Source organism: Dendrobates tinctorius, unplaced genomic scaffold (genome assembly GCF_039654945.1).
Source record: "Dendrobates tinctorius isolate UK_male_01 unplaced genomic scaffold, ASM3965494v1 ptg000147l, whole genome shotgun sequence".
Lineage (NCBI taxonomy): Eukaryota > Metazoa > Chordata > Amphibia > Anura > Dendrobatidae > Dendrobates > Dendrobates tinctorius.
In genome coordinates, this window is record NW_027361814.1 from 248099 (window position 1) to 264020 (window position 15922).

Here is a 15922-nt window from a genome sequence, read left to right on the forward strand (position 1 = left end):
CTTTTATACCCCCTGTGACGCCCACCAAAGCAAGCCAATCACTTGCATGCCCTTCTGAAAGATGGTGGTGACCCGTGCCTAGGTCATCACGTTGCCCACAGTGTCCGTGGATCCTGATTGGCTGAAAAAGAGCGCAAAACAAACTTTTGAAACGCGACTTTGGCGCGTAAGTCGCCGACCTCGTGGCCGACCTCATCCTAGGGTCGGGTTTTGTTTCATGAAACCCGACTTTGCCAAAAGTCGGCGACTTTTGAATTTTTTCGACCCGTTTCGCTCAACTCTAGTCAGAGGCGTAGGCGCCAGCGAGTAGCCATAAGCTACTCAGAGCATGACTGCCCCGTCTTGTTTGGCTCCCCGTGTATCATGTGTATCATCTTTTCTTAATGACCGGTCAGACAAAAAGAAGGTGGGGAAGCTTCAGAAAGGAAAATGAGGGGGACGAGATTGTCTAGGACGACAATGGTAAAAGAAAAGGAGTATGTAGGGAAGTGGACTGACCTATGGACCTGTCTGCAGTAGGAAGGTGAATGGACAATGTGCCGTAAAAGTGCTTGACGTGGACTGCTGTAGATGTATGTGGGGAGACAGCTAGAGACTGTAGAAGGTGGTAAAGTACCAGGTTTGGCCACTAGGGGGAAACCAAGAACAGCAGGAAAGGGAGACAGTGCAGTACTGAAGTTTGGCCACAAGATGGAAGCAGGGAGCAGTGAGGAAAGGGCTTAACTACAACTTAAGGCTACGAAACCACAGAGTCATGGGGGGCGGAGTTACAGGAGCTCTGGGGGGGAATTCCCGGGGAGGGGAATAAATAGTCGGAGAGAGTTCCAGAAGCAAGCCAGTCCAGGAGGAGGAGCTCAGGAGAAGAGGAGACAGAAGGGAGAGACGGCCAAAGAAGAAGCTCCGGTAGGAACTGAGGAGAGAGCCAGTCAGGGGGTGGCCCTGACAGGAGAGCCGCAGGACAGAGGAAGCCCGCGGGTACCAGACGACGGACTCAGACAGGGGAAGCGCTGTGGTCGTGGGCCCAATGGCAGCCACAGTGTAAGAACCGCGAGGGACGTCACTGTAAAAGTAAAGGGAAAAGTGAAAGGTACCCGGGCCTGTGCGTAGAAGTTGTTGTGCAGCTGCTGTGTGGTGCTGCGGTCGTTGAGAGGATGGCCAATAAAGAGGACCTGTTGAACGCACATTGGCTTCTGTCTCCAGTCTGTTTGCGGCGAAAAAGGGAACACCCCCCAGTCGACACACGTACCTAAACCAGTACTTGTTTTAGGGCTTCTGACAACTGTTCAGTAGTGAGGGCTACTGGCCTTGGCACTACAGAAGCCACTGATGGAATTGCGGCCTGTGTTGGGGTTGCCGCTGTTGCCCCCTGCTGCTTGGACAAGATTGGCTCCAGGCGTGGTTTCAATGCCCCCTGGTGGGCAGATGAGACTTGGTATTTTGTCATGTCCGGTGGTTGTGCTGTTGCAGGTTCTGGAATGTCATGCGCCCCCTGCTGGGCTAGTAACTCGGCGGGAATCCTACGGATGTTGAGGGCATACCATCCCCTGTCTCCGAGATGGCGTGTGAATGACACGTAGTCCCCCTCATACAGATCACACTCCGGGTGTCCGTGGACCAGATGGGCCTCCACATCCCGCCTGCTTATGAAAAGATCAGGACCCCTCCTGGAGTCCTGGATAAAGCCGAATCCTTGGTCATTATCGAACCTGAGGACTAGTCCCCACCCCATAGGGTTACGATGCTCCAGCTGTCCCCTCCGAACTTGTTGCTTATGGTAGAGGTCCCGCTCCGCCAGGGCCTGCTTCTGCCACTGACGATCCCTCTCCTCCTGCTCGAACTTGAGGATCTGCTGCCTGCAGAACTCCTCCATGGTGAGGGGAAATATTAGAGCTTCCGTCCTCTGTGCTGCTCGACTGCGGATCTCTGACCTGCTACCCCCGGTGGTGTGAGGCTGTGCAATGGGGGCGGGTTCCAGTACTCCTCCCCTGGGCGCCATCCTCCGGTCCCAAGTAACATCTAAAATGGCCTGACCGGACTTCAGGGTTGGTGGCGCTGCACTGGGGCCTAGCGGGGTCTCCCATGTCCCAGAGGCATTGGACGTACCTGCTCCTCCAGGGCCGCTGCCTTCCTCTTCAGCCTCCGGTGATGGGGAGACTGATGGGTCAGTGGGTACCAGTGACAGTGGTACAGGGGAAGTGCTAGTGGGTACCGGTAGTAAGGGTACCTGCAGGGTAACTATCGGTACCGGTGGTGAGGGTACCAAGATGGCGGACTCCTCCTGGGAGGCCTGGCATTTCTGTTCCAGCAGAGCCTGCTTATCCTGGAGTTTCCTGTGCAGCTCCGCGATCTCTTCCTCCAGCTGCGACAGGTTGGAAAGTGGTTAGCGTCCAGAGCCTGATTCCCCAGAGCCGGGAGATACTGACACCTCGCCGCTGCGCTCCACAGGCCTCCTGATGCTTGCCATCATGGCCTCCTGGTACTGTGGTGGCTTTCTCTTCTCTTCCGCTTATTTTACCCCCGTGGAGCTTCTCTCCACCCCCGAGGGGCGGTGTTTTTTTTCCCTTTGCCTCCATACGAGGCTAAGATCCGGACCCCTCTCTGGGTCAGCCATGACGCAGTAGCATAGAAGTACAGGCAGGGGAGGTTCATGTCGTGTCACGCTCTTTCTTGGGTGCTGCCCACGAAGGCACACCCTACTTCACCGCCATGGTGGCCATCTTTACAGTCAAAGTCTCAGTTCAATAAATCAATTCCTTTGCACATTTCATGTTTAGCATTTCTCAAATCAATCAAATCTTCGGCACACAGGACCCGGTGGCACCGGGCTTCGTAATCCTGTTCATGACTCCAAAATTGGATCACCCTCAGGGCTGTGGGATTACTCGGTACCGGGCCGGTGTCTAGCAAAGGGATGTGTCACGGTGGCGGTGACCCTATCCGTGGCCCTGGGCGTCCAATGTAAAATGGGTGAAATTTAGCTGAATAAAGTTTATAGGTAGATGATTCGTGATGCCACCTGTGGTGCTCGTAAATGAAGGTGTTAAGCCGACACTGCAGTGCAGCTCCTCTTGGACAGATGGTGGGGCGCAGCAAAGATGTAATAGCTCTCCACAGGTAGACCTCTAGTCCTAGGGCAGCAGTAATAGATGTTGAGGTAGATGGTGTAGTGTTAGGCACAGAGATGTAGCAGTGCTGAGTGGGTTGCGCAGGAAGAAGGCAATGACACAGCTGAATGCAGTTCCAATTCTTTTATTCACGTTTCTGGCACAGACAGGTGCCTGCTTTAGTGCCTCGGTTTCCAGGTCAGGGACTCAGCCAACTCCCAGGTAGATGGATTAACCCTTCCACCACTCCCTTTCAAATGTGCCTTTTCTGAACGTCTCCTTTCTAGCGCAAATCTGAAGTACTTGTAGTTCTGAATTACACTCAAGTGCCTCCTTCTTGATGTTACTTAAACTCCACTCGCATGACAGGTGGTTGTAGCCTGCTTCGGGGACTCCATTCACTCGTGTCCCAGCTCACACAACATTGCCACTGTGTCTTCAAGTCTTTGGTGGGAATAAAGCGGTCACAACTTCTATTCCACCAGTTTCTGCTGCAGGATCATTAGTATCACAAACAGCCTCAGATACCGGTGCCCAGCCTTGGCGCAATCAACTTAGGAAAGGGCTCTGCACTAGCCCTAGTCCCAGTCTCTCTCCTCACGTTCCGTGCTTATCTTCATTCTGAACAACTGATCTTTCTTTCCTTCTCTTTCTTTGCTAGCAGCTCCAGCTCACAGGAGGCTTATGCATCTGCCTCCTCTCTCTCCTTCCCCCTGACCAAACTTCCTGTCAGCTTTCCCCTCTAGTGTTTCTAAGCTCCACCCACCACCCTTCATGAACCAAAGCAGCTGCCATAAAGGGTTCTCTGCTGTTCTAAGGTGTCTGTGCTGGATGTAGGTGTTGGAGTCTGGTCAGGTGTTACCATCTTACCTGGGGAGTGGAATGCTACACCTCAGGAGGAGGTACAGTACCTATGTGGCGACTGAACCCTCAGGGGCGCCACATACGTGTCTGCACAAGCGGTTAGAAACCGACTCCATGAGGATGGTCTGAGTGCCCGACGTCCACAGATGGGGGTTGTGCTCACAACCCAACACTGTGCAGGACGCTTGGCATTTGCCACAGAACACCACGATTGGCAAGTTCGCCACTGGCGCCCTGTGCTCTTCACAGATGAAAGCAGGTTCACACTGAGCACATGTGACAGACGTGACAGAGTCTGGAGATGCTGTGGAGAGCGATCTGCTGCCCTCAACATCCTTCAGCATGACCAGTTTGGCAGTGGGTCAGTAATGGTGTGGGGTGGCATTTCTTTGGAGGGCTGCACAGCCCTCCATGGGCTCGCCAGAGGTAGCCTGACTGCCATTAGGTACCGAGATGAGATCGTCAGACCCCTTGTGAGACCATATGCTGGTGCGGTTGGCCCTGGGTTCCTCCTAATGCAGGACAATGCTAGACCTCATGTGGCTAGAGTGTGTTAGCAGTTCCTGCTAGATGAAGACATTGAAGCTATGGACTGGCCCGCCCATTCCCCAGACCTGAATCCGATTGAGCACATTTGGGACTTCATGTCTCGCTCCATCCACCAACGTCACGTTGCACCACAGACTGTCCAGGAGATGGCGGATGCTTCAGTCCAGGTCTAGGAGGAGATCCCTCAGGAGACCATCCGCTGCCTCATCAGGAGCATGCCCAGGCATTGTAGGGAGGTCATACAGCCATGTAGAGGCCACACACAATACTGAGCCTCATTTTGACGTGTTTTAAGGACATTACATTCCACTTTATTTTTGTGTGTGACTCCTGTCATGGTTAGGACATGGTTAATGTCCTGTTCTGACAGGGTTAACATTGCCGGCCTCTCTTTGGATCTGGGAGGGGTATTTATGCTCACTCCATACTGGCATTCTCTGTCAGTTATACTGCTATTCTGGTGTGTCTGACTCTGGTGTGCGTGTACTCTGCATTGTTTGTTTGCTTCCCGTGTATGACCCGGCTTGTTCCTTCACTCTGTACTCCGTCTCTCGTTTTTGGTACCATTGTCTTTTCTGGTTCAGACCTCCTGGCTTGGCTATCGTTACTCCGTTACAGTTTACCCCTATTGTACCGTCTAATACCTGTTCTGGTTTTCTGATTTATTGCTACGTCCTGACTATTCTTTCTGTCTAAGCCCTTTGGTACTGTCCTGCTATCTCGTGCTTTGACCGGGCTTGATCTGGTGTCTGTCTCTGTCTATGCTCCTTGGTAACATTGTCCTGTAGTTACCCTTCTAGGAGTTTCCCTGCAGCTCCTAGCTCTGTGGAGCTTAGGCCACGCCCCCAGCAGTCACGTGATTCAGGTCCTGGAGCATGCATTGTCACCACTGCTGCTCAGTCCGCAGGTATCTTTGTGCACCGTCTTTGTACTCAGGACACGCGCCCTGGCTCAGTGAGCAAGTGCAGTGCGGTGTTCCTGACAACTCCAAACCCACGCCTCCATTGGTTGATAAATTTGATTTCCATTGATGATTTTTGTGCGATTTTGTTGTCAGCACATTCAACTTTGTACAGAACAAAGTATTCAATGAGAATATTTCATTCATTCAGATCTAAGATGTGTTATTTGAGTGTTCCCTTTATTTTTTTGAGCAGTGCACTTGAATCACTTTGTTCAGACAATGGCAGCATCTTATTCCTTAATAATCTGCCCAGTTCATTGGTATAGAAATTTGTGATTTATGATAATGTCACATTTACATGTAGATGAAAATTGGGGCCCTGGAGTTGGTTACTGTTGGGCCCTTGGCAACCTATAGAACGGAGAACTTTAATCCCCATAACAAAATGGAGCAGCAGGTTGGATGCCCGACCACCGCTCCACTCATTCTCTATGGTGATGCCGGAAAGAAACAGGACAGTGAATGGAGCAGTGATCGAGCATGAGTACCATCGTTCCATTCTAACGGGAATAAAGTCTCTGTTCTGCCAATCAGTGGATGTCCTAGCTGGCGGACCGTCACCAATCGTCTAGTTAACACCTATCCTGCACATAGGTTATAACTTGTGCTTTGCCAGACAAACCCTTTATGGGTTTTGTGGAGGGACAGGACCCGTTCCTCCCACGTCACCAATGTGGCGTAACTACACAGGCACAGCTCTCCAGCGCCCCCTTTATCTCTCAGGTCAGTAAGGGAACTGCACCTAGAGCAAATGGCCGCCGGGGAGGATGTCCTGTTACCCACTGGGTATTCTAAGATTCGTAATCAGAGTAAAAGCATCAGCCCATGATTAATGTTATGGTTTAATTGCCTTAAGGGCACACTAAATAATTACAGAAATATATAGTAAGCTATACAATGGAATTACTGTGGATTTGCAGTCAGAGTAAAATATAACAATAAGGGTACAAGACTTTGAGATATTAAGCTGGAGGTCAATTTACCAGGTTGTAGGTTGCATGTGGGTGCCGGGAGCTCTGCAGTCCACAGGTACAAGAATCTTAGTTGCCGGACAGACCCCAAAGCGTGGGCCGCTTCTCCCCTTGGCAGATCTGTCCCCAGTTCCTTCTTAGATCATCATCGTCTGGTTCCTCTGTGAGAGAGTGAGTGTCTCTGCCATGTGCTGCTGTTCTTAAGCATGCTGGGTCCCCCCGTGTCAGAGGGTGGGCTAATAATCTCCACTCTTTAGCTCCCTGCAGAACTTATTCCCAATATCTAAGAAAGGGGGTAACTTTCAACAGCATGATCGGATCAGGACATGAGAGGTACCAGTGGATGTGGTTTGTTTTGCCTGTCGTGTGGAGAGCAAACATGGCCCCATTGGGTCGCTCGGATATTTTCCATGAGTCCATATCTCGAAATGTGCTCATAATCCATGATCCTAGGATGGAGTTGGGGTGGCTGGGAGAGACAATGGATGTGTATTTCTGTGTCGAGCTGACAGGTATATTCTAATTGAAGCCCCCAGGCCCTTACTGCCCTATGCTTGCGTGGCTCCTACTCAAGCTTTGAAGTTCTGTTTTGGGAATTATCTCATTATCATACTGAAAGGCCTTGCTATTCAACATTGGAGCACTAAATCCTGCTTTGTTCATCACACCTCCCTGATTTAGAGGGCACTAGGGGGTATCATATTCCTGTGTTCCCCCATGCGCCCTTCCGCACCCTCTCCTTGCCGGGACAACCCATCAGCGTTACCATGGTCCCTGCCTCTTTTGTGGCGATTGGTGAAGTGATAGTGCTGGAGAGTGAGGCTCCAGCGCAGCAGCCTACCATTCGTCCCAGAGACCCTGTGTAACCAGCTGAGGGGGTTGTGGTCTGTTTCCACGGTGAATAGGCGTCCATACAAGTATGGCTGCAGACGCTGCAGGGCCCACACAATTGCCAGACATTCCTTCTCCATCGTGGAATAGGCCACTTCCCTCGGCAGGAGCTTCTGGCTCAGGTACAGAACAGGGTGATCATGGCCCGTATATCACGTCGCCATCGGATACAGTGACTGTTGTTCCTGCTTCGGCCACTAGGAGGCACCAGACTGGCACGTCGCCATCAGACCCATGCCCTGCTATTCCGGTCTCGGCCTCTAGGAGGCGCCGGACTGTCATGTCACGGTCAAACTCGGGGACGGCTGTTCCTGCCTCGACCACTGGGAGGTGCCGTGGTCTGCCCGTGGGTACTGCTAACAGGGAGGAGGCTCCTCCACAGGCATCTGGCGGCCGCAGGCTGCGCTCCTCTATCGGTCATGAAGGGGTTGGTGCTTCACCATCTGGCCTGGTCCTGGGGGCGGTCCTAATGACGTCATCAGACCGTGAACCTGAGAGGGATGATCTGATCCCTCAAATACCTTGGGGCTGGTCTTGCAGGCTGCCAGATATAGTCTTGGTTTCCCCAGTGTGCTAGTTTATTATTTGCTATCTTTGATTCTGACCTTTGCCTGGATTTCTGACTCTGCTCCTGCCTGACGATTTTGTACCTCTACCGCCCTCCTGGTTTATGACTCTGACCTTGGCCTGGATTTGACTCTGCTACTGTCTGCCGTTTTTGTACCTCTGCTGCCCACCTGGTTTAGACTTGGATTCCTGACTACGCTTTTGGTCCCGTTTTTTAACCCCTTTCTGGCGACCATCCTGCTCTGGTCCGCTGCTCTTATTCAGACAGCTACCTCCTGGGCCCTGCTGTAAATCCAGATCCCTGTATAGGGGTAAAGGGTATCGGGGTTGCTCGGGGTGCTGTCTCACTGCAGCCCAGACTCGCAGACGGATGTCACACCATAGCGTCAACCTGGCTGAGCACAGCACCGAGGCCGAAGTCGCTGGCTAGAAAGGGCGGTCTTGAGTGCCTGGAAAGCTGTCTCGCAGGCGACTGTCCAGTCGACTGTGACGGGCAGCCTCTTCTTGGTGAGGTCCGTCAGGGGCTTGGCTAGGGCACTATAGTGTGCTATAGTACCCGGCAGTCCCGAATAAGGACATCACCTGCTTCTTGGTCCTGGGGGTGGGCCAGGATGTGATGGCATCCAGCTTCCCGGGCTCTGGCTTCAGAGCTCCCCCACCTACCCGGTGTACCAGGTAGTGGACCTCACTCATACCCAGCTGGCATTTTTCAAGCTTAATGATCAAGCCTGCTCGCTGGATCCGCCCGAGCACCTGCGCCAGGTGCTCTAGGTCAGGGGTCCCCAACCGCCGGTCCGCGGCCCAGCACCGGGCCGTTGCAGTGCCCTTGCCGGTCCGCGGACACAAGGGGAGCCAGGGGGCGGTGCAGCAGCTGATACTCACCCTGCATCCCGCGGCGGCTTCATCCAGCGCTGAGCGGTCACGTGCTACCGCTCATTTAAGGTCATGAATATGGACGCCACTCATCTCCCATAGGCGTGGCGTCCATATTCATAGACCTTAATGAGCGGTAGCACGTGACCGCTCCGCACAGGAGCTGAAGCGCCGCGAGATGCAGGGACGTGCAGCGACGGGAAGGAAGTTCAGCGACGTGAGGGTAAGTATGATGGGGAGGATGGGGGAGCCAAGCGGAGCCATAAATATAAGGGAGAGAGAGTGGGAGCGGAGCCATATACACAGGGGAGGGAGAGTGGGAGCGGAGCCATATATACAGGGGAGGGAGAATGGGAGCGGAGCCATATATACAGGGGAGGGAGAGTGGGAGCGGAGCCATATATATACAAGGGAGGGAGAATGGGAGCGGAGCCATATACACAGGGGAGGGAGAATGGGAGCGGAGCCATATATACAAGGGAGGGAGAGTGGGAGCAGAGCCATATACACAGGGGAGGGAGAATGGGAGCGGAGCCATATATACAGGAGGGAGAATGGGAGCGGAGTCATATACACAGGAGGGAGAATGGGAGCGGAGCCATATATACAAGGGAGGGAGAATGGGAGCGGAGTCATATACACAGGGGAGGGAGAATGGGAGCTGAGCCATATATACAAGGGAGGGAGAATGGGAGCGGAGCCATATATACAGGAGGGAGAGTGGGAGCGGAGCCATATACACAGGAGGGAGAATGGGAGCGGAGCCATATATACAAGGGAGGGAGAATGGGAGCGGAGCCATATACACAGGAGGGAGAATGGGAGCGGAGTCATATACACAGGGGAGGGAGAATGGGAGCGGAGCCATATATACAAGGGAGGCCGGGAGACTGGGAGCGGAGCCATATATACAAGGGAGGGAGAATGGGAGCGGAGCCATATATACAAGGGAGGGAGAATGGGAGCGGAGCCCTATATACAGGAGGGAGCGTGGGAGCGGAGCCATATACACAGGAGGGAGAATGGGAGCGGAGCCATATATACAAGGGAGGGAGAATGGGAGCGGAGCCATATATACAGGAGGGAGCGTGGGAGCGGAGCCATATACACAGGAGGGAGAATGGGAGCGGAGCCATATATACAAGGGAGGGAGAATGGGAGCGGAGCCATATACACAGGAGGGAGAATGGGAGCGGAGCCATGCATGCAGGAGGGAGAATGGGAGCGGAGCCATATATACAAGGGAGGGAGAATGGGAGCGGAGCCATATATACAAGGGAGGGAGAGTGGGAGCAGAGCCATATATACAAGGGAGGGAGAGTGGGAGCGGAGCCATATATACAAGGGAGGGAGAATGGGAGCGGAGCCATATACACAGGAGGGAGAATGGGAGCAGAGTCATATACACAGGAGGGAGAATGGGAGCGGAGCCATATATACAAGGGAGGGAGAATGGGAGCGGAGCCATATATACAAGGAAGGGAGAGTGGGAGCAGAGCCATATATACAAGGGAGGGAGAGTGGGAGCAGAGCCATATATACAAGGGAGGAAGAGTGGGAGCAGAGCCATATATACAGGGGAGGGAGACTGGGAGCAGAACCATATATACAAGGGAGGCCGGGAGAGTGGGAGCGGAGCCATGTATACAAGGGAGGGAGAGTGGGAGCGGAGCCATGCATACAGGATGGGACAGGGGAGCCATGTATACAGGATAGAAGAGTGGGAGCAGAGCCATGCATACAGGATGGGAGGATGGGAGCGGAGCCATGTATACAGGATGGGAGAGTGGGAGCAGAGCCATGTATACAGGATGGGACAGGGGAGCCATGCATACAACAGGGGGAGCCACACAGAGCTGGACGGGGGGACCACACATACATTTTCTGATGATTAGAAAATAATCAGCATGTACAGTACTCCAGTACAATTGTTCTTAAGTGTTCAATGCTCCATTTCCTTGTAGGTTCCAATCATCATTAGCAGTGACGGTCATCAGTAGAAGTAGCCCAGTGCTCCCACTGAAACAGAAACAAGCCAGGTGCTCTCACTCATTCAAAACCTATGGTGAGTTGAGTCACATTAAAAATGTTATAATTAAATGATAAATATGCACTGCTAAACTACAACCGCGTCCATAGCCCCGCCCCCTTATGACCAAAGCCCCGCCCCTGTCACACCTCCATCCCCGCCCTGCCGGGCCATGGAAGAATGGTCTTGGTTCAAGCCGGTCCCTGGTGCAAAAAAGGTTGGGGACCACTGCTCTAGGTGATCCTCCCAGGTGGGACTGAAGATGGCAATGTCATCTAGGTACGCGGTCACATACCCTTCCAGTCCTTCGAGCAGCGTGTTGACCATCCTCTGAAAAGTGGCAGGGGCATTCTTCATGCCGAATGGCATCACTGTGGACTCGTAGAGTCCGAATGGGGTGATAAAGGCAGAGCATTCCCGTGCCCCAGGGATCAGGGGAATCTGCCAATACCCCCTGCTCAGATCCAAGATGGTCAGGTACTTGGCCCCGGCCAGCTGATCGAGCAGGTCATCGATGTGCAGCATTGGGTACGCATCGGTGACCGTCACAGCGTTGAGCCCCCGGTAGTCCACGCAGAACCGCGTAGTTCGGTCCTTTTTAGGGACGACGACTACAGGCGAAGCCCACACGCTGTTGGACACTTGGATCACCCCCAGCTTCAGCATCTCGTCTTTCTCTTGGCGCATGTGCTGCTGCACCTCAAGAGAGACCCGATACGCTGAACACCGGATCGGGGGATGATTGCCGGTGTCCACGTGATTGGACGGCTGTCTCAGTCCTTCCGGGCAGGCTGCTGAACAGCTCCCGATATGGGTGTAGGGTGACCCCCAGCTGGGAACGTTGGTCCTCTGAGAGCTGGTGGCCAACCCCCACATCCTCGATGGATCCACCCGCCTTGGCTTGGGTGAGCAGATCCAGGAGGGTTTCTACCTCTCCTTCCTCCGGAAGGTTGCACACTGGGTGGGCACAAGCCTCCCGCTCATGATGGGCCTTCATCATGTTCACGTGGAAGGCCTTCCTTCTTCCACGGGCATGGTCCAGGGTGACCAGATAGGTGACAGCATTGAGCCGCTGGTGCACGAGGTATGGACCCTCCCAGGCCGCCTGAAGCTTGTTTTGAGATACGGGGACCAGTAGCCACCTCGTAGGTCCGCTCACAAGCATTCTGGTCGTACCACCGCTTCTGCTCAGCCTGGGCTTGGGCCATATTGTCATGCACCAGCCGTGTCAAGGCCATCATTCTATCCCGGAAGCGCACAACATACTCAATGACCGACACTCCAGGGGTGGCCAAATCCCCTTCCCATGCTTCCTTCACCAGAGCAAGGGGCCCCAGTACACGTCGCCCGTACAAGAGCTCAAAGGCGGAGAACCCAGTTGAGGCCTGTGGGACCTCCCGGTAGGCAAACAGCAGGTGTGGGAGATACCGCTCCCAGTCTCTCCCGTGGGAGTCGACCAACATCTTCAGCATCTGCTTTAAGGTGCCATTGAACCGCTCACACAGGCCATTGGTCTGTGGGTGGTACAGGCTGGCTACCAGATGTTGCACCTGTATCTGCTTACAGAGAGACTCCATCAGCTGCGACATGAACTCGGTCCCTCGGTCGGTGAGCATTTCATGGGGAAACCCCACTCTGGAGAAAATCTCCAGTAAGGCAGTGGCCACTTTGTCAGCCCGAATGGACGACAAAGCTACCATCTCTGGGTACCGTGTGGCATAGTCCATTACCGTTAGTATGAAGCATTTCCCAGAGCGGCTGGGGGTGGACAGAGGTCCAATGAGATCCACAGGCACCCTCGAGAAAGGCTCTTTGATGATAGGCAGAGTTACCAGTGGAGCTTTGGGGCGTCGCGCCCCACCTTCCCCACTCTCTGACAGGTGTCACACGAACGGCAGTAGGCAATCACCTCGGTCCTCATTCCTGGCCAGTAGAAATGCTGAGCTAGCCTGGCCCTGGTTTTGGTGATCCCTAGGTGTCCGGCCATGGGAATCTCGTGTGCGATCCGTAACAATTCTGCCCTGAAAGGATAGGTTACCACTAACTGTCGGTCCCTGGGCCACGCCTCCGGTGAACCCTGCTAGACCGTTACCCGGTACAGCCGTCCCTGGTCCCAGACCACTCGCTCGCGGTCGGACTCCAGGGGAGGCTGTGCCGCCTGCTCCTTGAGAGCTTTCAGGCTAGCGTCAGCTTCCAGCGCTGCCTGAAATCCCTGACTCGATGTGGCAAGAATTGACGAAACTGCCACATCCTCTGTCAGCTCCCCGGGATCTGTCTCCTGGCCGCTGTCTGACTCGGCAGCCACTTGGTCGGAGAGGGGGAAACCGACGGACCTCCGCGAGGCTCCTGGGGCTCCGGCGCTGCTACTCCTGGTAACAGCGGCCACGACCGCTGAGACCACAGGTAGCACCTGCTTCCCCTCAGCCCCCGACCAAGTAGCCAGGTCAGGCAGACTTACCTGGTGGCTCCTCTCCCGGGACGCCCCCTCCCCCCATGGCTTGTTCCTCTTTCTGCAGAGGCCCTAGACTCAGCAGGCTTAATTCACTTAGGGGCCCGACACTGCCCCTAGCAGCCCCTCCCTCCACCTCTGAGCTCTCCCCTGAAGTCTTCTCACCTGTCCTCACTGTGAGCCCTGTGTGTGTAGTGTCAGTGCATGGCTTACCATCAGGTTTCACTTCCTCTTCCACTGTTGGAGGCACGTTCAACACATTAACATTAGCATTCACAGTAGAGTCATGACATTCTTGGGGAGCCGGACTTGGGGGTTCAGTGGCCACATACTGAGACACTAGCCGCCCCCAATCGGTTCCAAGCAACACATTGGCAGGAATATTTGGCATTACTCCCACCTCCCGCAATCCCCTCCCGGCGCCCCAGTCCAAAAACACCTTGGCGACGGGCAGCGCCGGTTCAACACCTCCAATTCCGGAGATGGAAAGGGTTTTCCCAGGCACCAAGTCTTGTGGGGACACCACCTCAGAACGTACCAGGGTTCGTTCAGCGCCTGTGTTCCGCAGTCCCATGACCGCTGAGCGGCCGATGGTGACGGGTTGGTAATTGTCCAGGGACCTCCCACCACCCCCTCCCACACACAAAACAGTGGACGGCTTCTGGGACATGGATGGGGCCTTATGGCGCTGGGGACACGCAGCCTTAAAGTGTCCTGGCTGGTTGCAATGATGACAACGTCTGGGTTCTGCTCCTGGCCTGGAGAGGGCAGCAGGGGAGTACACCCCTTACACTCTAGGGGCTGGGGGACGGGGCAGGATTGGGCTTACCGCCTCTCCAGGTGCTGCTGGCAGGCATCTTTGGCTCAGACACCCTGTTGTTGGCATACTCGTCTGCCAGGGCGGCTGTAGCAGAAGCCCCCTTTGGTTTCCGGTCACGAAGGAACTGCTGGAGGTCTTCTGGGCAGTTCCACAAGAACTGCTCCATGACGAACAGTTCCTGGACCTCCTGGCAGGTGGTGAGCTCTAGACCCGAGGTCCAGTGCTCCGCAGCTCTCAGCAGTGACCGCATGTGGTCGGTCCAGGTGTCCTTTGAGCCCCGCTGCAGGCTCTGGAACTTCCTGCGGTACGACTCCGGGGTGAGGTTGTAATGCTGGATCAGGGCCTGCTTGATGTTGTTGTAGTCCTGCTCCTCCCTGGCAGGTAAGTCCCCCAAAACTTCCAGGGACTTACCACTCAAACGGGGGGTCAGGTACCTTGCCCACTGATCCAGGGCCAGATGTGTTGGAGGCAGGTTCTCTCAAAGGCCAGCAGAAAGGAATCCAGGTCTCCATCCTTTTCAAGTAGGGGGAAGTCCTCCGCCCGGAACTTGGAAGCCTTGGTCCCCAGTGGAGCTGGAGCGTCCAGCGGAAGCCCGTGCTGAGCCATCTCCAGTTGGTGCCGACGCATCGCAGCTCAACGGCGTTCTGCTGCCTGCAGCACACGTTCGGCATGCTCACGCTCTGCCGCCGCTTGCTCACGCTCTGCTGCTTTCTCTGCCGCCACCAGGAGTCTGTCATGGGTGGCGTCGTTACCAGCCTCGAGCTGTGCTGTAGCCGCTTGGAAAAGGGCCTCCGATCTGGACAGGCTAGGGCGGGCAGGTGGTGGACAGTCCACTGCGGGACTGAGCACGGGGGGTTGGCTCCTTGGGGAGCCCTGGCTGAGCTCCACCTCGCCTTCATTGGTATTGTCCTCCACCACCTCCTCATAGACCATAGCATTGGCCTCCCCCTTCGCCTTACTCCTGGTGCCTTCTGCCATCTTGGGAACCTCTGGTTACTGACACAGCTGCAACCCTGACCTCGCACACAACTTATTATATTTGCACTCTGACCGTCTAGTGCTGGGCTGACCTTAAGACCCCAACAGTATATATACCCCTTGTGTAGTAATCATCGCCTTTTCTGTCCAGAAAAATCTGTTTATTCTATATGCAAAAAAGGGTTCTTCGTGCAAGGTTGGCATGGCCATGTGCTCAGTGAACCACTCCCTGAATTAGCATGCATCGTCACGTCTCCCTTTAAAAAGTGCCTAAAATTTTGCATTAAATTTTTTTTCTTTTACGGAAAAAAAAAAATGAACCCTATTTTTACGGACTGTCTAGAAACTTAGACAGTCGCCAACCCTGCGTAAAACGTAAAAAAAAATTCCGCCACTTAGTACACAATTCTCGATTAAAGCGGAGCCTTTTCACTTGTCATGATAAGTGACATTAATACGAAGCCGTAATATAGATCCTAGCAATATATATAGCGCGCTCCTGGAACGTTCCAGAAACCTCGCTTCCAATTTGCTTTATGAACTCGTCTGTGTGGCATGTTCCCCGTCAGCGGGATTAATAGTGCTGCGTGTTTTATGGGCTGCGGGGCACAGCGCCGAGATATTTGTTGCCCTCGTGCAGCATCACAATACTACAGAATATGATTAGTACACGAGGTTGGGTGATCTATCTGAGGCTCTCTGTGGAGGTCATCTCAGAAAGTAGATTTAACAAAGCGATATAGTATGGAACGAAGATTACCGTAAGTAGGAGCATTACAGAATCCTGTCCCACACCGCACCATAACAGTATAAATCCTACAGCAATGCACGCTCCCGTCCTCCATACACAAGGATGGAAGAAT